Source organism: Scyliorhinus canicula, chromosome 5 (genome assembly GCF_902713615.1).
Source record: "Scyliorhinus canicula chromosome 5, sScyCan1.1, whole genome shotgun sequence".
In the NCBI taxonomy this organism is placed as follows: domain Eukaryota; kingdom Metazoa; phylum Chordata; class Chondrichthyes; order Carcharhiniformes; family Scyliorhinidae; genus Scyliorhinus; species Scyliorhinus canicula.
In genome coordinates this window covers 52,810,219-52,836,838 of record NC_052150.1, presented here as the reverse complement: position 1 = coordinate 52,836,838, position 26,620 = coordinate 52,810,219, and the positions used below count along the sequence as shown (strand labels likewise).

Below are 26,620 nucleotides of genomic sequence, written 5' to 3'. Positions count from 1 at the left end.
CATATGTAAACCTACGCTCCTGTCCAATTCTGTTTGAGAAAGAGTGTCACAAATTTGGCCCCTTTTAAGAATGGAAAGGTTATAAAGTATTTTCAGTTTTAGTCTGGAAGATTTTCAGCTAATCCGCTAGGCTGCAAGGAGTCAGACACCCCTTTTCCACTGTTCCTATGGAATGGACCCGTGGAGAGTAAAATGCCATATGACCCATGTTTCCACCAAGCGGCTGAGGTTAACATTGAGGTTCTGAAGTGACTGTGAGAGCAAGAAACTGTGTAACCAAGGAGAGCAAACATCTGGCAGTCATTAACCCTCCACAGTGTCAGTGTCTGTGCTTTTTCAACCGTGTTTTATGTTCTTAATTCAGCTCTCTAAGAATATTGCTTGCCATTTAATGTCAGCAGGACACAGCTAGATATGGCATAAAGAGAAGATTTTTTCAAGCAGCGAGTGGCTAGGATTTGAAACGCACTGCCTGATAGTGTAATGGAGGCAGGTTCAATTGAAACATTCAAAAGGGAATTAGAGTGTTCTCAGAAAAGGAAGAATGTGCAGGGTTACGAGGAGAAGGCGGGGGAGGGGTACCAGGTGAATTGCCCGTTCTTAGAGCCGGTACAGGTCTGATGGTCCAAATGGCCTCCTTCTGCACCGTAACAATTCTGTGATATATACAAATTTGAAAGTTGAATTGATAAATGACCAGGGGCCGAATTTTTCAATTTCCAAGCTATGTCCAGAGGATCCGTGGCGTTTTACTTCAAAAAAATTGTCGGCGCCCCAGCATCAATCCTTCGACCGGTGAGCGGCTACAGCCAAGCCATGTAAAACGCCCGGCCTCCGCGACAAAAATGGCCATAGAATTGGCGGGTCCGTGGCCGTGCATGTGCACGGTGACAATCTGCAGCGATCATGCCGTACAACATGGTGCCGGCCGTGTGTGGACCCGACCTGCCAGATAGTGCCCCCTGGACACCCCCTTGCCACCCCCCCCACCAGTCCCCCTAGCTCTTGCCGAAGTCTCCTGGCCAGTAGCACGGCTCCCGCCCGACTGTGGCAGTGCTGGACACAGTCCGCGGCCGCCACGCCTGGTTCCCGACCGCTGAGACCGCACGCCCTCTGCGGGGTCGGGAACTCGGCACATCGGGGATGGAAGATCAGGGGAGGGCCTCAGGTGACGTCCTGTGGCCGCCCAACGGCGTGCGGCACGGCCCTCGATGATCCCATTTTGGAGGGAGCAGAGTATCCGTCACTTAGCGACATGGGTATTAAAGTAATGATCATGAAATTTATGAAAATTCTCACATGTACTTGTTCGCGTATGATTACCAGACATCAAAGGCCCACCTCTTTCCTAGATCCTAGACTTTGAGGGTTTAGTCCAGCTTTCAGTCTGAAAGTTCAGTTACATGCCTCATCTTTTGCCTGTTCCTATCTTCTGTTTCTACCCCTGCCTCTTTTTCAATTTCTGGTTTAGTTTTTTGCTTCAGCCTCTTAACTATATAATACCAACTAAGGAACCATCTGCAATACTTCTGCATGAAAAATAGTGGTGATTGCGCTTAAAGGATCAGAAAAGCTCGCAAGGTTGCAATCCGGTTCCTGCGATGGCAACAGATTTCCCCTATTTAGCTTCCCTCATGATTTTGAGCACCTCCATCAAATCTCTTCTCAATCTTCCTTTTTCGAAGAACACCTCCAACTTCTCCAAGCTATCAATGTAGCTGAAGTTCCTCATGATCAGAATTATTCTCATAAATCTTCTTTTGCATTGTCTCTGATTCCTACTCTGATTCCCAATTCTTAAAGTTCCCAGAATTGGGCACTGTACTTCAGCTGAGGCCAAACCAGTCTTTTATGAAGTTATGTTTTATTTTTCCAGGAGATGTGGGCATTGTTGGCTAGGCTAGCATTATTGTTGTACACCCCTAATTGCCCTTGAGAAGATGGTGGTGAGCCGTCTTCTTGAATTGCTACAGTCCATGAGGTGTAGCTACACCCACAGTGATGTTGGGGAGGGAGTTCCAGGGTTTTGACTCAGCGATTGTGAAATAACGGTGATATAGTTCTAAGTCAGGAAGGCGAGGAGATTAGACATAGACATAGAACAGTACAGCACAGAACAGGCCCTTCGGCCCTCGATGTTGTGCCGAGCAATGATCACCCTACTTAAACCCACGTAACCCGTATACCTGTAACCCAACAATCCCCCCATTAACCTTACACTACGGGCAATTTAGCATAGCCAATCCACCTAACCCGCACATCTTTGGACTGTGGGAGGAAACCGGAGCACCCGGAGGAAACCCACGCACACACGGGGAGGACGTGCAGACTCCACACAGACAGTGACCCAGCCGGGAATCGAACCTGGGACCCTGGAGCTGTGAAGCATTGATGCTAACCACCATGCTACCGTGAGATTGGAGGGGAACTTGCAAGTGGTGGTGTTCCTATGCATCTGCTGCCCTGTCCTTCTAGATGGTAGAGGTCGCGGGTTTGGAAGGTTCATCATAATTTCCATGCTCTTGTATTCTATGCCTCCGTTTATAAAGCCCACAATGCCATATGCTTTATTAACCACTTTCTCAACCTGCCTTGCCACCTTTGATTTGATTAGGAGACGTGGTACAAGGTCCTTAAATTCGTCGTACTAAAGCCTCCATTTTTTATCCATTTAATAGTTCACAGGACATCGAGTGGTTGCTGGTGCATTCAAAATAGATATACACAAATAAAAATATGGTAAAAGTGTTTGCAGCTCTTTATTATTAGTTATTTAATGAGCTGTGAGTCTTTTTTTCCATAATTTACTTTGTCAAAGTGTACTTGAATAAACAATAGTAATCTTATGGTTAGCAAGCAATGGGCAAAAATAGTCTAGTAATTATATTAAGGGGAACAATAGGAAAATAGTCGCATGTAGAATCTATTTTCGCAAATTTTCTATTCTTTGCATTTTTCGCTCTCATTGTTTCGCTGGTTTTCAGTCTATTCTGTCTGAGGTTATTTGTGAGCATCTCATGGGAACTGGAAAATAGACTTAAACCTGGAGTTTCAAGGTTATAACCGGAGACTTCACAAGAATATCCTTCCTCTGATTTTAGGCTCTCACAGACTGAAACCACTCTCCTGTCTGAACGAAATCTAAATTATGGCAGTGTAGAGGTAACGTCACTTGACTTGTAATCCAGAAGTCCAGCCTAATGTTTTGAGGAGATGTGTTCAAATCGCACCATGGCAGATGGCAGTATTTATATTCGATTTGAAAAATTCTGGAATTGAAAGCTTAATCTCAGTAATGGTGGGCATGATACAACCGAAATATTTCAATCTCCAGTTTCAGGCGAGTTTAGCAGGGTGTTTCTCTGTCCTGCAGCGCTGAGAAAGACCCTGCTATTCTACAGCACTTTGCTGTTTTTACCTCAGCGGGAACTCCCTGTTGAGGCCACACTTATTTCATTACGAGCTCAGCTGACCAGTGCAAGAAGACTACCCGCGGATTGGGGTGCCATTTTTAAGGGCAACCCGATCTTTCAAACCCGCTCAGCGACCCCGCCGCTCCAACCCCCCATCACCCAATATACTTCCGGGGGGGGGGGGGGGGGTCCTCGAGCCCTCCCTCACCCCGCCTCTTATGGCCAGGGCACCACCGGGGCAAACCGCAACGCAAGCAACCTGGGCCCCTGGCTGTGCCCCTTCGAACCTGGCAGTGCCACCCAAGCACCCTGGCAGTGCCAAGGTGTACTGCCAGGGTGCTCTGGTTGCTGTGCCAAGGTACCAGGCTGACAGTACCCGGGTGCCAGGGTGAGTGCCGGTGTACCACCATGCCAAATGTCTGACTACGCAGGGGCACTCCATTGGCCTGCGAGATGCCCCCCAGGTGTCGTTACGACTGATCCAAGTTTGTATGGACCAAGACTAAATGGCGCCATTTAAATATGCACGTCTGGATCTTGCCCAGTGAGAGCGAGATCCAGATCGTGACTTCTCACGAGACTCTGTTAAATCTCGCAAAATATTTTGAGCATTGCAAATCTCTCGTGTTTCAATGGCCTTGTCCTGTCACCAAGTCAGGCCGTTGAATTGCATCCTGTGACCATGAAACTGGCATTGATTGTTGTACAGACCAATCTGGTTCACTAACCTCCTTCGGGAAGGAAATCTGTTGTCATTACCTGCTCCAGCCTACATGTGACTCCAGTTCACAGCAATGTTGTTGACTCATATAATCACGCCATGCTAAATAGTTTTCCAGTTAATTATAATGCCAAAAGGGCATAGTCAGTAAGCATCATGAGTAGACAATGACTGCTCTGTCTGAGGATTTCAGTTGTTACTTTGAAATGAGAAACTCAGTTACTTAAATTACCATGTCAGACCCGCTAACTAATTTCCTGGCAGCCACTGTGGTGGTAAAACTAATAAAATAGACTAATTTAGGAGGCTTACTTTCTGTTATGCATGCTGTCCCTCAGAATAGTAATGCAATGATTACCCGCTGTGATTTGTTTAACTGTTGTCCTTGTCTCATTTGTTTTATTGTTCAGGACACTGGGAAAAACTGTCCTGCTCTTCTGTGAAGTGATGCCATGGCAACTTTTAATAATATAATAATAATTGCTTATTGTCACAAGTAGGCTTCAATGAAGTTACTGTGAAAAGCCCCTAGTTGCCACATTCAAGCGCCTGTTCGGGGAGGCTGGAACGGGAATTGAACCCGCGCTGCTGGCCTTGTTCTGCATTATAAGCCCAGTGTGCAAAACCAACCCCTTTTACGTGGAGGGTGGGGAACCCCAGGGCCAGGGGCCAGATTCAGCCCATTGCACTCGTTTACCTGGCCGTGGGGAGATTTCAAAATCTGGTCACCCCCCCAACCCCAACCTGTTGCAGTCTGGGCCAGCCACCATCATGTTCTGATGCTTAAGTTTCGGCTGCAGTCACCAAAGGCCCAAAATCAATTTCCACAGGCGTCTTAAAGACTTTCTGCGGGATGCTCAGTTGGCGGGATCCTCCGCGTTGCAGGGAAGGGCGCCCATGCCCATGGATTTCCCGACGGCGTGGGGGTGGCCACAATGGGGAAACCCCATCGGCTGGCTGTGGGAACGGAGAATCCCATTGGGGGGGGGGCACTCCGGGAAACGGGGCTGGTGGGACAGAGAACCACACCCATTTTGAATGAATAATTCTCCAGAAATATATTAAACTGACACTGCATTTCACCTGACAATGTGTGCAACAGAGCTTGCAGCTTATGTTTCTTCAACTAGTTCGAAAAGAAGACACCTGATGAACAGCAGACCCATGAAAACCTGAAGCTGTATTCATACTGCATCAACCAAGCTTGAATTGTTCCAGTTTGGAGAGCTGATTTATATCAGATTCCCCAAACCTCAATCGTATCTCTTGTCTCCCATTTGCTGATTGTATCATCATGTGAGTGTGATGACATTGCAATGCGTGTTCATGTGGCAGTTACATTTATCAGCAACTGAAAACCTTTCTTATATTATCCCGAACACAGTTAACCTAGATACATTTCCAGTTATTGCCCTTCATCCACATTGGAGCTTTGAACTTGGGACTATCAAAGGATATTGAAATAAAAACAGAAAATGGTGGAGGGAAACAGAGTTAGTGGACGGGATATTCTGGTCCTGGTCTCCCTGAAACCAGAAATTTCCGCCCAAGGTGAACGGACGTTTCTTTTTTCAAATAGATTTAGAGTACCCAATTTTTTTTTCCAATTGTTATGGGCCAGGGTTTAGAGAACCCCAAGGTGTATCATGGAGTTCACCTGACCCAGAACCTTTACTAGATCATGGTACCGGGAGCACACGGCCCACTCTACAGGTGTGGTACAGCAGAAATGGAAAAGCATTTTTTAAAGCAAAACAATGTTTATTCTATGAACTCAAGTTAACCTTTTTAAAGCATACACTTAACATCTTAGCAACCATTAAGTCAAATACAACCCCCAAAGAATACAGCACTAAGTCATGCTTATTAACTTCCCAAACAGCATCCAGAAGACAAAAGAAAAACCTTTTATCAGAAGCGCATTAGGTTTACGTTCACTCCTGAGAACATTTATAATTCAGAATTCACCAAATGATCAAGAGATAGTCTTTTGATGGCAGAGAGAACAGCAGTACACCTGCTTGGTCTGGCTTCAGCTCCAACACTGAAAAGGAAACTAAAACACACCCTGCAGCAAACAACCTAAAACAAAAATAAAAAACTGACAGACAGCCCAGCTCCACCCACACTCTGACATTACTGATAAACACCCTTTTCTTAAAGGTACATTTCTTAAGCACTCATTTCTTAAAGGTACCCTCACATGACAAGCCCCCCCAAGAAAAAAAAATAAACCATCAACTTCAAGGTGGTTTCATTTTTCACCTTTTCACTATCCTTTAAGAAATGCACACAGTAAATATGCTTCTTTGTTTCAAAAAACAACACACGCAAACAGGTATAATAATATAGTCTATTTTTTTCCCGTTCTTCTTCCAACTGAAATCTTTCTCGATTGACAGTCTCTTTGAACAAGAAGGTCCTTGCATGATCCGTCCATTACTCTACGCCTCCGCATTTCTCTTCAAAGTCAGATACTTTAGTTCAATCTGACCACAGAGTCCCTTGCAATTCTCCAACACCTGAGCATTGGTTACTGATGTGTTGGGTAAGCTGGGTCTGCGAGGACTGCGTTTACTGTAGCAGTGAGAGAGACAGGCTTCCAACACTTGAAGAAATGCAACTCTATTTTATTGAACTCTTAACTATCATACATACTTTAACTGTGGGTTGACACTATGCTGAGTTGACTGGAGACCTGAGGCTAACCTGACCAGACTATCTTACTACCACATGGTGTATGTTCTAGATGTTGCTCACGGGCTCTGACTGTCTCAGAGGCTGGATCCCGAGAGAGCAGGAAAACTAGTGCCCTCTGGCTTTATAGTGGTTGTGTCCTGTCTGGTGCTTGGCTGCTGTGTTCTGTGTGTTCATTGGTCATCCTGTGTGTCAGTCAATGCCTGTCGGTGCGCCGTCATATACTTGTGTGTATATTATGACAGTTACCACAGCTTTCAGGCAGACAAATGCCTGTTGAAAGTTCGCCGTCCACTGAAATTTCCGTCGTTTCTTCAGCAAGTCTATCAGTGGAGCAATCACGCTTTTGCACAAATGTTCGATCAAATCAACTCATGTCAAGAAATCGCATTATTTCCCTTTGTCTCGAGGGTATTGAAAACTCCTCAATAACTGTTTCAAATCCCGTGTGACCATTCGACCCTGTCCGATTGTATGGCCAAGGAAAGTGACTTCGGCTTTCCCAAATTCACTTTTGGCTAGGTTTATCACCAAACTCACCACCTGAAGTCGATCGACTAACTCCATCAGATGTTTTAAATGTTCTTTCCCTGCATGGCTGAAAATTACTAGATCGATGCATACCGCACAATTGGGTAAGCCTGAAACGACTTTTTTAGTTAACCGTTGAAATGTGGCTGGGGGAGCAGAGAATCGGGCCCATTGTATAAGAGGAAGAACTAGTTTTAGGTTTAAAGAGAGAAACCTGAGCATTGCTTTACTAACAGGCTTGGATTTGTTTCATGAATTGAGATTCAACTGGTCAGTAAGGGGTGGGTGGGTAGGTCAAAAGGAAGGTCTCTGGTAAGTGAGATTGAATGATAGAAAGGTTTGTCTTACTGTAAATGGTGATGGGGCAAGAAAAGACACAAAAGATTTGCTCACAGCAGTTGTGCTGCTGCAGAAAAAATGAGGGAAAAGCTGAAACATACAAAGAAAAGGAAACAAAAGGTGGCAGGGGATGTGGTTTGAAATTGTTGAATTCGGGAGCCTGCAAAGTGCCTAATTGAAAGATGAGGTGCTGTTCCTCGAGCTCACGTTGAACTTCACTGGAACAGCATAGCAGGGCAAGGACAGACATGTCCGTGTGAGAGGAAGGTGGAGAATTAAATTGACAGGCCGCCGGAAACTCGGCGCAATCCTTGGGGACTGAACAGCGGAGTTCCACAAAGTGGTCACCCATTCTGCGTTTGGGCTCCCCATTGTAGAGGAGACCACATTGTGAGCAGTGAATACAGTACACTAAATTGACGGAGGTTGCAGGTAATTTGTTTCTTTGCCTGTGAGGAGTGTTTAGGGCCTTGGATAGTGAGGAGTCAGGTGGTAAAAGGGCAGTTGTTATATTTCCTGAGTTTGCATGGGAAGATGCCATGGGAAGGATGTTTGGTGACTGAGTAATGCACCAGGGTATCATACAGAGAGACTAGACTGCTGAAGAGGTTCATTGCAGCAGTTCAAGTGTGCAAGCCTCACATCTAAATCTCTGTTACCCACTGACCTCATGGTGTAAACCCACTAAACTGTGATACTGCAGTTGTGTGTGTAAATGTTAATACTATGTAAATCCAAATCTCTGGATCTTAAGTCACTGATGTTCAGAACTGATCTTTTTTTCTGTTAGCTCCACAGCTCTCCAGCAAAGTGTTGCTTCAACTCTGGCCTCTTGTGCATTCTGATTTCCTTCGTCCCACCAATAGTGGCTGTGTCGTGAGGTGTTTGGGCATTTAATTCCCTGAATCTCTCTTTAAGACATTCTCTAAAAGCCTTGTCTGTCTAAACATTTGGTTGCCTGTCCTAATTACATCTGTTTGTGTCTGATCTACTCCTGCAGTGTGCTTTTGGACATTTTACAATGTTAAAAGGTGCTATATAAATGCTAGTTGTTACAAGGCTCCGGTTGAGGTAAAAAGGTTAACAGTGAAAAAAGTAAGTCAAAGCGAGAAATGTTAGAGAGAAGGTTTTAATGTTAAAAGTGTTAACTATGTTTCCCTTGTTTATTATTTAAAAGTGAATTCAAGTATCCACCAATTTGATAGCTATTTGATACAATGCACTATTTGATACAATGCACTATTTGATACAATGCACTATTTGATACAATGCACTTATTATCACTCTTTGCTACGTCTATGGACCCCAAGGGCAGATTACAGCTCCCTTTCTGCCCCTAGTTAGCATTTTAAAAATATGTATAAAGCAAAGACCTCCACTACGAAGTAGAAACTGATTTGAGTGATGGAGCAAGACATAGCATGGCACCCTGGCATATATTTCTATTGTCAGATATTGTCCGGAAATCTTCGGCCAGTGGGGTTTCTTTTCCCAGCGACGTGGTGTGGCTTCAATGGGAAATCCCATCGACAAGCATAGGGAAGAGAGAATCCCACCACCAGCAAACAGCTGTAGCCATCTAAGATGCCACCTGCAAAGGACCATGGGAATTATGGCCAACCCAGGACTCAGACAGATACACAGCCTATGTGTATCTAAAACACAGGGAACCAGACCTGATCGAAACTCCCACTCGTTTGCATTTTAATGGCCCATTTTACCAGGACAATAGAACTCCAATCAAGCAACCGGTACAGCCACAGACTGATCGGCGCCACTCCCCTTACTCAGAAAGCCCAACTACCAAGGTCAATGACCGCTAAGGACCCCCCCCCCCCCCCCCCCCCCCCCCCCCCAGCCCAGCTACCAAGGCATCCGCCCCTTTATTGGCCAAAATCTAAGAGAGTGATCAGAGCCCTGTCGAACTATGGGGTCCAAGGTTAAGGACCGCCCCAAAGAGCGTGAAATCCCAGGGGGATAAAAGAGGACACAGCCATGTGCTCTGTCTCTTTTAGATCCGGCCTGTGCCAGCCCAATTGCAGCAGGAACAGCCAGCTAAGTTCAAGACCAACGATTGCTACCTGACGGATGAGACCAGCAGAGACAGAGCCACTTTCTTTGAATCAGCCCAGTGAAATTCAGATAAAGGCCTTATCCATTTGCACAGTGCCGGTCGCCCTGAAGTTAAGTATAGATTATTGTAGCTGATATGTGTAGTTTAACTCGTAGTAGATATTGTGTTTGTATGTTGAGATAACTCTTGTGTACGTAAATAAACCATGTTTTGAGCGAACTAACTGGTTGTGTGGTCATTTGATCGATATAAGGGAAGGCTTGTGTTTCACTAAGATAAATAGAAATACCCACAGTATTTGCGACGCTGTTGGGACCGAAACAGAGCAACGCAGCGAACATCGAGAAACATGCAGCTGGGGGAGCAGAGAATCGGGCCCATTGTATAAGAGGAAGAACTAGTTTTAGGTTTAAAGAGAGAAACCTGAGCATTGCTTTACTAACAAGCTTGGATTTGTTTCATGAATTGAGATTCAACTGGTCAGTACCCCTGCACATTCGGGCCCACCGGGGATAAAGCAAGAGAGGGTAATCAAAGTTGCGATGACTTTTGGAAGAAAAAATAATTGGATCTCATTCGGAGAGATATCCGAGCAGAGAACTGAACATTTGAGCTGAGATGGGGAGATTCCTTTGGGGAGATTCTGCAATCCCCATCTCCCCAAGGGTCCACAGGAAGTATATCTTGGGAAATCACCGGTATGCACCTGTGATTTTTCCATTCATTCTAATTAGTTGCTGAATCATTATAGCACAGAAGCAGAGCCTATTTGGCCCGTGGCACCCTCTCTATAGAGAAATCCAGTCAGTCCCATTTCCCCATTCTACCCACCCCCCCAGCCCAGCAAATCTATTTTCCTTAAGTGCCTAACCAGTAGTTCTGAAATGATTGATTGTGTTCGCTGCCTCCATCCTTGAGGGCAGTGCGTTCAAGGAAATTAGTGCTGCTGTCATAGAAGAGTCACTCCTCGGATGTCAAATTAAAACTCTTTTCTTGCTTTCAGACTGTTGGGGTACAATTACGGTATTTCACACTGGGTGTGCAGCTGAGGTGATGTGTAGCATGATGGCGATATAACTAGATTAGTGATCCAGCGACTTGAATGAATAATCTAGAGAGTGTGCATTCAAATCTTACCGTGCCGGCTTGAGAATTTGAATTCAGTGTTTCTTTAAATTTCTGGAAATAAAAGTTGGTACCAGTAAAAGCTGCTGATTTGTCGGCAAAGCCCGACTGTTTCATTAATGCAGTTCAGGGAATGGGGCCAATCATCATTACCCAGTCTGGCCTTAGTCGCACAAGCTGCCCTCTGAAGTGGCCTAGTACACCACTCAGCGGCATGGGTAATGAATGCTGGTCTTGCCAAGCGATGGCTACGTCACAAGAATGCAACAACAACAAAAATGCAGCCTTGGGCGATTTTCCATTTGTGTACTTCCACCTGGCAGAGCTGTTGGCTTGCTGTGATGCACATGTCTGAATTCAGCAGTCTGCTGTCAAGTTAGGAGAGTATCCTGCAGCTGCAAAAAGACTGGCTGCATTTATGTTTCATTAAGTTTTTGCTTGAAGTGGTATGCGTGAGTTTTAGTGCCTGGTGCTCTGGAAGCAGCCTCATTTATGATGGACCACAATTGACTGGAGTAAATTGCCCCATTAGTTAGACTGCTTTTTCTTGGCTGTCAGCTCAAATTTTGAAGTTGATGGGGGTGCTGTAAGAAGAATGGGGAATCTGGGACCTCGGTGTACAACATAGAATTTACAGTGCAGAAGGAGGCCATTCGGCCCATCGAGTCTGCACCGGCCCTTGGAAAGAGGAAACAGGATTGCCTATCTCCTTATATATCTCCTTAAATTAATCAGAGGAAGGATGGAGAAGAAAATAGAGGAAATAAAAGAGACAGGGAAGAAAAATTAGAAAAGAGGTGTGAAATTTTAAATTAACATTTACTACCTGTAGGAATGAGACTCTACGGTTTCAATGGTTCCCCTTCTGGGCCTCCGTATTTGAATGGCATTGCAAGAGCATAAGCTCACAAGTAAGATGGTTTCTACATTTCTTGTTAAGCTTTCTATGGCAAGCTTAATCAGTTCTAACAGTGCAAATGCAGCAATTGTTTGAAACTCATGGGGGGGGGGGGGGGAGAGAATAACAGTAGATTGACACACGTCGTTTAAGATTTGCAACTCAAGTCAACTTTCTTACCACAATTATTTTCACACTAATAAGGGTGTGTACATTTAACAGCCTGTTATTTTCCCGACATATTCTGGGTCATTTGCGCAGTGAGCCCTAGCGACAACACTCTCTTCTTTGAAAGTTAGGACAGTGGCTTTCATTTTCCAGCTCAAGAACCTTTCCTCATGTACGGGAAAGTCCGTTCAGCCCAACAATTCAGAAACCAAATTCAAGAGGCTGACAGTGGCCAGGAATTAAAGTTGCCCTGCAGGCTGTAGGACTCGCTTATAGAAAGAGCTGCTTTTACTGGAGGAACTGACACCTCCCCCTTTGTAAGGCAAGGCAGTGGTTGGGGCCTACCTCTAACAGAGGCACTATAAATAGAAATTCAGCGTCAAGTGACTTCCTCTTGTTCATCATTGGGTATGAGTGGCCGCACTGAGAACCAAATGCCCATAAACACTGACACAGCACCTCAATAATTTTACGGATTTTAAACAAACCCAAGGGGCTTACCACATCAGACACAGGGCTAACCTCCGAACTGGGCAGGTTGGCAACTCCTGTGTGTACATGTATTAATCTACAAATATATCTTGGTTTTGGACAATGCTCGGCACAACATCGAGGACCGAAGGGCCTGTTCTGTGTTGTACTGTTCTATGTTCTATATCTTCTTGCCGACTATCTTGTCATTAAATCAACCCTTTTACAAGTAGGTTTGGGTATTGAAATGATTCCTCATATGGTTTTTTTTATTTTCTTTTAAATATTTTAATTCTCCTTTTTCACATTTTCTCCCAAACTTACACCCACCAACAATAAACAATAATCAGCAACAAATACGTCAATCCCCATAACAATAACAACGATCCCATCCTCCCACCAACCCTCAAACATTAGCCCGCATGTTTACATAAACAAATGACAAAAAGGAATCAGGGATTACCCATAGTCACCCTTAATACACACAGCCCCCCTCCCCCCAACCCTCCCACCCATCCCCCCCAACTAATGTTCGATGTTATCCAGTTCTTGAAAGTGCATAATGAATAATGCCCATGACTTGTGGAACCCCTCCGTCCTTCCCCTCAGTTCAAACTTAACCTTCTCGAGGGTCAAGTAGTCCAACAGGTCCCCCGCCACGTCAGGGCACAGGGTGGAGAGGCTGCTCTCCATCCCAACAGGATCCGCCTTCGGGCGATCAACGAGGCGAAGGCTACGATATCTGCCTCCGCACCCGTTTCCAACCCTGGCTGGTCCGACATCCCGAATATGGCCTCCCGGGTCCAGTTTCACATGCACCACTTTAGAAATTACCCTAAAAACCTCCTTTCAGTAATCCTCTAGCTTGGGACAGGATCAAAACATATGAATGTGATTAGCGGGGCCCCACCACCCCGCAACGCTCACACACATCTTCTACTCCTTCAAAGAATCGGCTCATCCTCGCCCTCGTGAGGTGTGCTCTGTATACCACCTTCAGCTGTATCAGCCCCAACCTCGCACATGAGGTGGAGGCATTCACTCTCTGGAGCACCTCACACCAGAACCCCTCCTCCATATCCTCTCCCAACTCTTCCTCCCACTTTGCTTTGATCCCTTCCAGTGGTGCCTTATCCTTTTCCAAAATAGCTCCGTACACCGCTGACACAACCCCCCTCTCCAATCCCCTTGTTGTCAGCACCTCCTCCAACAATGTGGAGGCTGGTTCCTCCAGGAGGCTCTGTATCTCCTTTCTGGCAAAATCTCGAACCTCCATGTATCTAAACATTTCTCCCTGCTCCAGCCTATACTTCGCTTCCAGCTCCTTCAATCCTGCAAACCGACCCCAAAGAAACAAATCTTTCAGCGTCTTAATCCCCTTCTCTTCCCATTTCCGGAAACTTCCATCCCACCTCCCTGGCTCAAATCTGTGGTTTCCCAGAATCGACCTTTCCCTTGACACTACCCCCAACCCGAAGTGTTGGCGAAACTGCCTCCAGATTTTCAATTAAGCTATTATTACCGGACTCCCTGAGTATTTCCCCAGAGCTATTGGGAGCGGCGCTGTTGCTAGTGCTTTCAGTCCCGACCTCCTGCACAAACTCTCCTCCATTCTGATCCACTGGCAATCAACCTCTCTGACCCAGCTCTGCACCTTCTCCACATTCGCCGCCCAGTAGTAGTACATCAGGTTCGGAAGACCCAAATCCCCTGCCTGCCTTCCCCTCTGTAGCAGCACCTTTCTCACTCTGGCCACCTTCCGTCCCCATATGAATGAGGTAATCCTTCCCTCAATCTCCCTTAAAAAAGCCTTTGGCAGGAAAATCGGTAGGCATTGAAAAATAAACAGAAATCGCAGCAACACATTCATGTTAACCGCCTGTACCCGACCTGCCAGTGACAGAAGGAGACGATCCCACCTTGCCAGATGGGCTTTCACTCTCCCCACCAAACTAGTGATATTCTACCCGCGAAGCCTCCCCGACTCCTGGGCAACCTGCACCCCCAAATACATAAAGTGAGCACCTGCCCTACGGAATGGCAGCCCCCCCCCCCCCCCCCCCCCCCCCCCCCCGCCCCCACCTCCGGCCGAGACACCACAAAATACTCACTCTTGTCCAGGTTCAGCTTGTACCCCGAGAAAGACCCAAATACTCGCAGTAGCTCCAATATTCCTCCTATCGACACACTCTGTTCCAACACATACAGCAGCAAGTCGTTGGCATTTAAGGACGCCATATGCTCTATCACCCCCCCCCGCACTATTCCTTACCATGCTCCCGAACTTCTTCATTCGATGGCCAACGGCTGAATCGTAAGCGCAAACAGCAGGGATAGGACATCCCTGCCTCGTCCCACGGGTGGAGAGAAAGTATCTCGAGCTGATGTTGTTTGAGCGGACACTCGCCTTCGGCTCCTTATATAGTAGCTTTACCCAGTTCACAAATCTTGGTCCAATCTCAAACCGCTCCAGAACTGCCATCAAGTACCCCCATTCTACCCGGTCAAACGCCTTCTCGGAGTGCAATGCCACAACCACCTCTGTTTTCTTCCTTTCCGCCGGTGCCATGACGACGTTCAAAACCCTCCTAATGTTCGAAAAAAGCTGCTTCCCTCTCACGAACCCTGTCTGATCCTCACCTATCACCTTTGGGAGGCCCTCCTCCAGCCTACCCGCCAGTACCTTTGCGAATACTTTTGCGTCCACATTCAGAAGTGATATGGGCCTATATGACCCACGCTCCATCGACTCCTTGGGCGGCATTCTCCCCTACCCGGTGTGACGGAGGGTCCCGGAGTAGGGGAGTGGCGCCAACCACTCAGGGGTCGCGCCTCCCCAAAGGTGGGGAATTCTCCCCACCTTTGGGGGCCAGCCCCGCGCCGGAGCGGTTGCCACCAGAAGACCGGCGCAAAAAACCGGCGCCCCCGGCAGCGGGGCTGGCCGAAAGGCTTTCGCCGGTCCGCGCATGCGCCGGCAGTGACATCAGCGGCAGCTGGCCGCTGACGTCACTGTCGGCTCATGCGCGATGTGGAGTTCTCTTCGTGGCGGTCGCGGAAGAACATAGTGCAGCCAAGGCACTGGCCCGGAGTCTGAGCGGTGGCCCCGATCGTGGGCCAAGCCATCGTGGGGGCACCCCCCGGGGTTCGATCGCCCCCCGCCCCCCCCCCCAGGACCCCGGGGGCCTGCTCGCGCCACTGAGCGCACCGTTCCAGAGGTGGTTTAAACCTTGGCGGCGGGAGAGGCCTCCCAGCAGCGGGACTTCGGCCCATCCGGGCTGGAGAATCACCGCAGGGGCCTCTCCGATCGGAGCGGCGAGATTCCGCCGTCGCCACTTCCTGGGTGGCGGAGAATCTCTGCCACGGCGGGGGCGGGATTTTAGGCGCCCCCAGGCGATTCTCCGACCCTGCTGGGGGTCGGAGAATTTCGCCCCAGGTGTGGTTGCCACCGTCGTGAAAAACGCGGCCCGCGTTTCTCCGAGCGGTGTGTTTAAAAACCGGACATGCCATTTGGGGGGGGGGAGGGGGGGGAGAATAGCTGGAGGTGAGGGAGCGGACCTCCCGCTATTCTCCCACCCACCGTGGTTGCGGAGAATCGCGGCCCTCATCTATTACCCTCTGCCACTCCAACCTCTCTTTGTCCACCTTGGCCCTGAACAAAATTACCTCACCCCTCACCACCGCCTTTAAAGCCTCCCAGACATCTGCCATCGACACCTCACCCTCACAATTGAAACCTACATATTCCTAAATTACCTTTTCAATTTTCTCACAGAACAATTGGTTCCCCAAAAACCCCACATCCAGTTTGCACCCAGGCCTCTGCACTACCCCTTTCTCCAGTACCATATCCACCCAATGCGGAGCATGATCTGGCACTGCAATTACAGAGTATTCCGACCCCTTAACCTCAGCCAGAAAGCCTTTCCCATCACAAAGAAGTCGATCCGTGAGTATACCTTATGGACTGCTGAGATAAATGAGTACTCCCGTTCCCTTGGGTGCAGGAACCTCCAAGGGTTCACCCCTCCCATTTTCACCATTAGCCCAGCCAGCGCCTTCGTCCCCCCACCGCTGATGGGACCAGCGAGCACGGCCCTGATCTGTCCAACCGTGGCTCCTGCACCAAGTTCCAGTTCCCCCCCCCCCCCCCACAATCAGTTTGTGTGTCCAAGTCGGGGATGACCCCAAACACCTTCTTCGCGAATCCCACATTGTCCCAATTGGGACCGTTTACACTTAACTGCGCCACTAATTTCCCCTCCAGTGCCCCTGTTACAATCACATATCTACCCCGCTGATCTGCCACCACCTTCTCCATCTGGAAGCGTACCCTTTTGCTGACCAACACTGCTACCCCTCGAGCCCTTCCATCAAATCCAGAGTGAAACACCTGACTAACCCAGCCCTTTTGAAGTCTCACCTGGTCCTTCACCCTCAACTGAGTCTTCTGCAGCATTGCCACATCGGCTTTCAAACTTTTAAGATGCGCAAGCACCCTTGACCGGACCTCCTAGCCCTCTCACGTTCCACGTGACTATCCTTACTGGGGGTCTCTCACAACCCCCCCACTTTTCTTATCCACCATCATCATACCACCGGGCCCTGCCCCATAAACCTGACCCGCCCCTGTCCATTGTTAACACTGAACCCCTTCCCCCCCTCCCAAGAACCCCCCTACATTTCCCCTTGAAAAAACATCTCCCAGCATCAATCCCTTTCCCCCCTCTCTCTCTCGCCTCGTAGGCCCATTGAAGCCTGCTATCCAGGCTCCAGCGTCCGCAGCCCTCCTCTCACCTCACCTCTGTTCACTAGCTGACTTTAGTTAGCTAGCGCGGGTGGCTCCCCCCGCCAAGATATATCGTCCCCTCCCACCCAGTCCCAGAGAAAGAAAAAACAATAACAACAATCCAACCCATACAATTCACTAAAATAAGATTTAACCGTCGCAACACAGAACGCCCATCAACCCACCATTAACTTGAACTCTGTTCCAATGCAAAGAGAAGTAAATTACAATACACATCAGTAAAAAGAAAGTTGTAGCATTTACACATTTTCCAGCTGCCCAAACACAGTCCACAGTCTCTCTTCCAGTTCCGCTCCTCACGTCTGTCCCAAGCCTTCTGCCCTCACAAACTCCTCAGCCGCCTCCGCTGTCTCAAAATAAAAGTCTTTGGCATCAGACGTCACCCTCAGCTTTGCCGGGTACACCATACCAAATCGCAACCCCTTTTTGTACAGTGCCGCCGTCACCTGCCCAAACGCCACTCTTCTTTGCCAACTCAACTGTCAAGCCCTGATAGATCCGAACTCCAGCACCATCCCCCTGTACCTCGCGCTTCTGCTTCGCCCAGCTTAACACCTTCTCCTTCATGCAGTACTTATGGAAGCAGATAATTACTGCTCTTGGCAACTCATTCACCTTGGGCTTTGGCCTTAATGACCGATGAGCTCAGTCCAGCTCCTACTGGGAGGAGTTCTCACCCTCCCCCATCAGCTCCGCCAACTTCTTAGCGAAGTACTCTGCTGGCCTTGGGCCCTCTGTCCCTTTGGGCAAGCCCACAATTCTCAGATTGTGGCACCTGGAGCGGTTCTCCACGTCCTCGAACTTTGCTTGGAGTCCTCTGTTGACCTCCACCACCCTCCGCAGCTCGTCCCCATTGAGGTGAGCTGGTCGCTGTGCTGCAACACGGCTTCCTCCACTTCCTTCAGCTCCTCGCCCTGCTCTCTCACCTCGGCCGATGTCTTTGCCACAGCTACCCTCACCGGGGCGATTGCCTCCTCCACCAATGATTTAAATGCGACCGCCATCTCCTTCCTCAAAGCCTCCATATGCCCCGCAAACTGCTTTTTCAGCTCCACCGCCATCACCTTGGTCATCTTTCCCACCGTAAGTAGTGCGGCCCCACCATGCGATCCGGCATCCGCCATCTTGTCAGCGCTTTTGCTGGTATTCTCATTCAACGGCGAACCCGGGTTTTCTTCCTTCTTCCAAGCTGCTTTTCTCATCCTCTAACGACTTATTATTTCTTCTTTCTTTCTTCAATCCGAAAATAACTAAATAATTATTTCCACAAATTTTTTCCCAAAAATTCCAAAGTCAAGAAATCTCTTCCCCCGGGGACCGGACTTCAAACTCCTCAAAGATCCATTTTCAGTGGGAGCCACCCAGTGTGCTCTAGTCCCCCTCTACATCGCCTTCTGGACTCAGGCCTGCCACCCCGATTGCCTCACCTCGTGTCAAGCTCCGCCCATGTATCCGACCTCTGGGTCGATGCCTCCCGCTCCGCCCGCTGGACATTCCCTCGGGGCTCCTCACTGGCGCCCGTCCCTCAGGCCCCAAAGGCCGAAGAAACCCCTCCCCTTTCTTGGGAAGAAAAAATCACGGGAAACCCCCGAAAAGTCCAAAGAATCGCGGACCGGCGGGAGCCTCTACTCGATGCAGCCACTCCGCTCGTGAGGGCCACCGGAAGTCCCCATATATATTTTTAAATAATATTTTGTTAAGGTATTTGAAAATTTTTATAACAGTAACATAAACAATAACATCAACATGATAAAATAAACATTTCCCCTCCAGCCCAATCTTCACGCACCTCAACCATACAACAACAATCCCCCTCCCCCCCTTGCAACACTGCATCTGCTGACATTTTCCCCGAGAAAGTCGACGAATGGCTGCCACCTCCGGGAGAACCGTTACATTGACCCTCTTAAGGCAAACTTTATCTTCTAGAGACAGAAACCCAGCCATGTCACTAACCCAGGTCTCTACACTCGGGGGCTTTGAGTCCCTCCACATTAACAAGATCCGTCTCCGGGTTACCAGGGAGGCAAAGGCCAACACGTTGGCCTCTTTCCCCCCCTGAACTCCCGGATCTTCCGACACTCCAAAGATCGCTACCTCCGGACCCGGCACCACCCGTGTTTTTAGCACCGTGGACATTGCCTTCGCAAAACCCTGCCAAAACCCTCTAAGCTTCGGGCATGCCCAAAACATGTGGACATGATTTGCTGGGCTTCCCATGCACCTCGCACACCTATCTTCTACCCCGAAAAAACTGCTCATCCTAGCCACTGTCATGTGTGTCCGGTGGGCTACCTTAAATGAGGAGGTATTAATCCTACTTAGGGCATCCGCCCATAGATCCGCCTCTATCTCTCCTCCTAGCTCGTCCTCCCACTTGCCCTTTAGCTCCTCCACCGGAGTTTCTTCCGCCTCCTAAAGCTCCTGGTAAATATCCGACACCTTCCCCTCTCCCACCCAGGTACTGGAGACTACTCTATCCTGTATCCCCCGCGGTGGCAGCAGCAGAAAGGCCGGCACCTGTTTTCTCAGGAGGTCTCGCACCTGCAAATACCTAAAACCATTTCCTGCTGACAATTTAAATTTAACCTCCAAACCTTTCAAGCTGGGAAAGCTCCCGTCTATAAATAGAACCCTCATGGTTCCAATTCCTGCCCTCTGCCAATACCGGAACCCACCATCTAGCCTACCCGCACAAACCTGTGGTCATTATAAATCGGGGTCCAAATCAATGCTCCCTCCACTCTCTTATATCTCCCCCAGATCCTCAGAGCCGCCACCACCATCGGACTTGTGGAGTATCAGGCCGGCGAGAACGGCAGAGGTGCCGTTACCAATGCTACCAGAGTGGTGTCTTTACATGACGCCGCCTCCATCCGCTCCCATGCCAACCCCTCCTCCATTACCCACTTCCTAATCATGGCTATATTAGCTGCCCAGTAGTAATTGCAGAAGTTTGTCAGCACCAACCCACCCTCCCCCCGACTGCGCTCCAGCAACATTTTCTTCACTCATGGGGTTTTACTCGCCCAAACAAAGCCCAAAATAACCTTATTCACCCGCTTGAAAAAGGCCTTTGGGATGAAGATGGGGAGGCACTGAAAGACAAACAGAAATCTGGGGAGGACCGTCATTTTCAGGGTCTAGACCCTCCCCGCCAGTGATAGCGGGAGCATGTCCCATCTCTTAAAGTCCCCTTCCATTTGTTCTACCTACCAATCGGGATAGGTTTAACTTGTGTCGCACCTCCCATTTCCGGGCCACCTGGATTCGCAGATATCGAAAGCTCTTCCCTACCATTTTAAGCCGCAGCTCTCCCAGTCTCTCTCCTGTCCTCTTGCCTGGATCGCAAACATCTCGCTTTTCCCCATGTTCAATTTATACCCCGAAAAATTGCCAAATTCCCTCAAGATTTGCATTACTTCCCCCATCCCCTCCAACAGGTCCGAAATATACAAGAGCAGGTCATCTGCATAGAGCGAGACCCGGTGCTCCCCCCACCCCTGTTCCTAGAGGCTCTTAACGCCATGGCCAATGGCTCTTTGGCCAGCACAAATAGTAATGGGAAAGGGGGCACTCTTGCCTCGTCCCTCGGTGTTGTTCAAAATACCCCAACCTCAGCCAGTTCGTATGCACATTCGCTAACAAGGGCCCAGGTGTCACCTTACGCTTGCCGGGATTGGGCCCACAGGTGTCCTACCCTTATGAGGTGGGATGCCGGGGGCTCAATGACCCCCTTATTAGTGAGTTGGGGGGGAATGGTCTTGGGGCCTCGGTCGGGGGGTCTAGAGTTCGAGGCACCATTTTAAAATGTTGCCCCGATATCTTCTTGCAATGACGAAGGAAGGTGGTTAGTGCAGGAAATGGTACTAAATGTGGGTTCAGTGGGGCAACCTTCTCTGAGGCCCGTTTAAGAGCAGGGTCATTCACGGCACTGCTAGCGCTGGGAAGCAGCCGGCAAAACTCGATACGGGACTCTGTTCCATTTCCATTAAATCGGGGCCAATGGTTTTAAGTGCTGTGGCAGGGATGGACCCTGATTTGAGGGATTCATATATGGACTGGAATTTTCCAACCATCCTGCCAGCGGGGCCTTCTGGTCCTGCTGACGGCGACCCCCTCTCCCGATCCATGCCGTGGGTTCCACAGTGGTGGTGGGTGTGAGCAACTGGAAAACCTGTTGACAGCACCGGGACCAGAAGATCCCACCACTGGCCAATTGCAGGCCACGGTGGAGGAACGGAAAGTCCTGTGGATTTGTGCGGAAGATGGGTAAAGACTTGAGCAGTGACAACACGTTCAAGGATTTTGGGGGAGGAATAGGAAATTGGAGATGAGAAGCTAGTCTGCAAAGACAAAGGGATCAATTGTGGGGGTTTTTTTGCAATGGGTGGTGATTAGAGCATGAAGTGGAAGAGTCAATTCCTGAGCAGAGGGAATTATTAATTATCCCAGTTATCATGGGGACAGGAAAGAGAACATGGATAATCCGCTGTTTAATAGGCATAGATTTGAGTGATCTGGAGGTGGTTCTCATGGACAAAGCGAGCTTACAGAGGCCATGAGAAGAGGTAAGAGGGAAATAAGTGGAAGATGCTAGTTCAGATTAATAGCATGAGAAGTATTTTCCGTGCACTGCTCAACCAATCCTGGGAACTCACGTCAACTCGTTTGGAGTTAGCACAGTATCATGGTGATTCAGAATTACTGCTGACCATGTATTAACATAATATATTAAACTGCATGTTCCCTCCTCTCCACACATCTAAATGACATTCCGCTTCCACATGTTGGATAGGAACAGCCTGAATATGGGTCACTATTGCTCACTTAGGCCTGGATTTTCACTCCCAATTCGGGTGTGCGGAGTCAGGAAAAGGAATGACTGGATTTTTGCTCTGGGTGAGTGCGTGTGAGATTTGAACCCACTGCTCCCAGAAAGGGTGCAGAGGGAGCTGAGGAATTTTTGAGTACTGAGGCGAGGTTTTAAAAAAGGATCTTCTTGATGCTCTTGGATATTTCCCAGCTGGAATAAAAACAGTAAAATGAAAAACAGGCCTCAAGCCTTCAATTGCCCCCCCCCCCCCCCCCCCCCCCCAACCCACACCCACAATTCCCTGTGCTCCATCTATGCCACCACATTTCCCAAGTCAACTCCTATGGCTCCTCATATCGTCCATGCCAACCTATGCTTCTCTACCCACTCCCATGGTCTCTTACAGCCCCTATGCCAACTTGCTGCCGTGTTCTTAATCCCTTATAAAAATAAACATTTCTGTTCACAGCTCCATATCAGAGGCAGCGAATCCCTTAATAGCCTGTTGGAACCGTCAATCAAACTGCACTTATAGCCCCCTCACACTGCGATAATGATAGATTGTGACACAGTCAGGCAGCAATAATACTATATTGATAGACCTTGGCTTATCTCAACAGACATAATTTGAAATTGCAAGCACCAATTATTTGCAACTCAGAGACAGCAGGCTTTCACCCCTAAACTGAAAGAGTTGGGGATTTAAATAACTTCTCAACTTGGCAGTTCCACAGCCATTATCCACTTTATGTGCACAGTCACATCTTCTCTGAAAAATCATAAGTCACACACTGTGGGAGGCAGACCGTACCCCAGCATAGATGGGGCTCTGGACCCCTGGCGGTAGGCTCCTTTCGTAATGGAGGGGGCCACATCACCGGTATTAATAGGACAGTAAGGTATCACGGAAGTTACTGCAGTCCTATTAATGTCAGCTGAAGGCAGCTAGATGGATTTGCAGTGCTGTAGAAACACTGGATAGAAAATTGGCTCAAAAATGTAGAAAATTGGAACTTTTTTCAGTACAAATCATAGGGTGAAGCATAATCGTGGACTTTTCTGCTTTTGTTAATGGCTAATGATTCGTTGATCTCCAGTGGCACTGGTCACAGCTAGTCTGAGATCATCAGCTTTTACCAGTATTTGCCAAGAGCTGACAGTAGTACAAATGAAACAGCAGTTTGTTTACCAGAGTAATCAACAAGTTTAATCAGGCAATATTTTCATAATGATATGATATTATGTGCCTTATTCATACTGAAAGTTACAGGTCGCAGACAGAGGATGCGATTTAATACCCAAATAACAGAGTCCCGTTTTGGGTGCGAATAGCGGCGAGTTCCTTGGTGCCTGTAGTGCTGAGAATGACTCCGCTATCAAACGGGACTTTTTTTTTGGGCCTTGGCAAGGAACACCCCGCCGGGACCGCACTTACCTCACTTCCTGCGCTGACGAGCTCAGCTCATCAGTACAGGAAGAGATGGGACCGCCATTTTTAAATGCTGCCCCAGGCTGTGTCTGAACAACAACGTTCCAAATTCTCATGCGTCAGTGCCAATATGTCTTGGAGGGTATTTTTCACTTACTCACAAGTTGTGTCTGACCGCCAAGCCAAATCTCCATCTCTCCTGTTTAACCCTTCGGAGTCTTCTTGCATCACATCCTGTCTAAAAGGAGTTGTAGGTTTCTGAGAACATAAAAATTCCACAATTCCGTCCAGGCAGAACATTCTGAACATTTACTCATTTTAACCCCGATCTCTCGCCTCTGCTTGGAATCCCCACCGTGGCCTCTGTATCCCTCCAATTCCCCCACTTACCTCTTAGGGGTTCCTCGAGGGCCCCCCCCCCCCCCTCTTAAGGGCAGGCCATCTAGGCCTGATCCCTGGCAACCTGGCACCCGGGAACCTTGGTACTGCCAGCCTGGCTTCACCTAGGTACCCTGGCAGTGTCAAGGTTCTTGGATGGCAGCGAGAGTGCCACCCGCCCAGAGCCTGACCACCCCCCCCCCACCCCCCTCCCGCCCCAGTTACTGTTACTCCTGCTTCACATTTGTGCGGACCAGTGCCAAACGGTGCCATGGCGAGGTCTCCCTGGCACAGGCGTTTGTTCCCGGACCTTGGGAGAATCAGGCGGCAACTTATTAAAATGAGCCAAATGGCTCACTTAAGGCCGAGATCGCGACGTCTTGTGAGATCTCGTTAGATCTTGTGAGACGTTTCGAGCGCTGCAAATCACGCATGAGGCCTCTTGCAAGATTTAACGGTCTTGTTGCGTCACCGAGTCGGGAAAATCCATAAGGACGTCTTTCCCCCATCTCTTTGAACATTTAAGTTACAAACATATTGGGATTCTGCTTCTAATCTGACACAGGTTGTCAAGGTGAACTCTTGGCTCTTGTAGATCCGCAGGAGCAAAGTGAAAATAGACCTTTCCCCTTCTCTTTTCTCTCACCAAGTTTGTCCACAGAAACTGACCATGACGAATCATTCAGTACCGGGTTATCAGGTGGCAAGGTTATCCAACAGTGCACTCAGGGCATTGTAGTTCCACAACAACTTTGATAACATGTAATTTTCTCTACCCCTCTCTAAACACAGAACATGTCCACAGGAGCTGGAAAGCCTCAACACCCAAGACGAAACTGAGACAGAAGCAGAATTGGAACTACAGCCACAGAAAGAGGGACAAGAAATTTATTTCAGGAATTTCTAACATGAAATGATTCATTTTATGGGTGAGTTCAATAATCTTTGCATCAACTATTTTGCTCTTTATGTATTATGTTTGTTAAAGCTACATATTCACCGGGGCCCAAAACCTATTGTGACGTACAAACCAGCAATAAGCAATGTAATTGGTTCAAATTGATTGCTTTTCTGTGGTATCTCTCCCATTTAATATTTCAGCAAATCATATGGTTACGTTCTTTAGTTGAAGAGTAAAACAAAAAGAGCGACCCTTGTTCTTTTTTCTACCTGGATACTGATAAAGATTATTATTAGATTTAATGTACCAGTCTAATGCATGATCCGCTACATTTGAATTGTGTTGGTTTGGAGTTGTGGAGCAAACATCATCTTCGAGCTTGTGGACTGAAAATGGGAACATGGGAACAATGGCTGAAACCTTTCTGCCATTCCCGCCGCTGCCGACCTCCTGCCGCAGGTTGTCCGGTGGTGGAGGATATGAACATCAGGAAAAGTGGTTGAGGGCGGCCGGACCAGAAGATCTTGCCGCTAACTACTAGCGGACCGCCTCCGCAAAATCCATGAGGAGGGGGCGGAACATCGCACCCTTCATTGTAACCAAATTTTAAAAAAAAGCTTTATGCAGGTTATTGTTATATTCCCTTTCTTCTAAATGCTTTGAGATCTTTTTCTGTGTTACATGTCTGCAAGTTGTTGTTTAGTAATTAGGTCAATGAGTTGCAGATGCAATTCAATCAGAATAAATAGAAAATCAGTATGAAAAAGGAACTAAGAAGGGGGAGTGGAGGTTAAACAAAGTAGTGTGGTGATCAAAAAAGAGATGAAGGTTATGAAACTCTGATGCGTGCAAGAGAATAAAATGATACTTCCTTGCCTAAACACCACACTGAATTTTTCATTGACATTAGTCAAAGCAGGAATGTCATCACTTTCGAGGGTATAATGAAAAAATCTATTAGCCTGTTCTCACGTTATTGTATTTTTTGACCCTCCCCTCTGCAGAGGTGACTTTCCTCTGCCCTGTGCATCTGGATTAAACCTTATGTCTGAATGGATTTTGGGTTTTGGGTTCAGGGCAGAACCTTCTGTTTCCTCTACTGGCTAGTCTGGAGGAGGGAAGGGCATTTAATTTGGCGCCACAGTGGTGGACTGGAATGCCATCCTTCTTCCTGCCTCTACCAGAATTAAGCTCTGGCTGGGAAGGCCCATTCTCAACCTTCCTGCATCAATAATGAATGGCCACTTGGCATTATCCCGCCGCCCTTGGTGTTAATGCTGTGGCCTGTCGACATACTGTCCACAGTAGCTAAAACCAGGTGGCCAGGTTGTCAGCTGCTGGGAGGGAGGGTGGGGGGGGGGGGGGGGGGGGGGGGGGGGGAGAGAGCTCGATTGAGGGACTAGATATCGGGGAGGGCCTTCTTGTGTCTGTCCTTCAAGCAGCAGCCATTGCCTCCCCAGTGAAGCTGCTGAGCACAAAAGCTGTCAGCTACAGCACAAGAGCACAGAGAAAGGTTTAAAGTTCAGCCTATTCTCTTGAGAAAAGAGGAGACTTGGCAGTGCATACATTTATTTTGAAGATGGTTTAAACACTTGATTCAAAATTGATTCAAGGAAATTGTTCACTATTGTGAATATTTTAAATAGTTGCTTGGAAGTACAGAACTTGAGTATTGCTGTAAAAAGAGACATGCCATTGAAGGTTTTCATCTTGCATTCATCGGGACAAATGCAAGAATGCCAAATTTCAAAGGAATCAACAACTTATACTGCATGAGAAAAGGATGCTGATTGGTTGGCCATGCAAGGGCACTAAGAATTGCACTAACAACCAATTTAATGTTATCAGCTCA

General features: G+C 48.0%; 1 protein-coding gene across 2 annotated transcripts in view; it reads left to right on the top strand.

Annotated features, from left to right (window-relative positions):
* atxn1a (ataxin 1a) overlaps window positions 1–26,620 on the top strand; it is a 400,286-nt gene that overhangs the window by 105,662 nt on the left and 268,004 nt on the right. For both annotated transcript variants that reach the window (XM_038797053.1, XM_038797054.1), the window contains exon 2: window positions 24,660–24,796. The gene's annotated coding sequence lies outside the window, so the exon portion shown is untranslated. The remainder of the gene's footprint in view (window positions 1–24,659; window positions 24,797–26,620) is intronic.